Raw genomic sequence first — 200 nt, 5'->3', positions numbered from 1 at the left:
GGGAAGGCCTGGAGTCCCCTGGCCATCAGCCCCTTGGTGGAGGGGCTTCAAGCTGCGTGTCCCCCAGGCTGCTGTGCCGTGCTATTGCTGTTTGCCCGGTCTGTTTGGCTCCTGGTACTGTGGAGCACTTACCCAGTGGCATGGCTGAGGGGTTAAAACCAGCACTGCCCACGCCTGGCCTGCGTCCCTCACTCCCCCAT

This window comes from Antrostomus carolinensis, unplaced genomic scaffold (genome assembly GCF_000700745.2).
Source record: "Antrostomus carolinensis isolate BGI_N321 unplaced genomic scaffold, ASM70074v2 scaffold23673, whole genome shotgun sequence".
Taxonomy (NCBI): Eukaryota; Metazoa; Chordata; class Aves; order Caprimulgiformes; family Caprimulgidae; genus Antrostomus; species Antrostomus carolinensis.
This window is presented reverse-complemented; position numbering follows the sequence as displayed.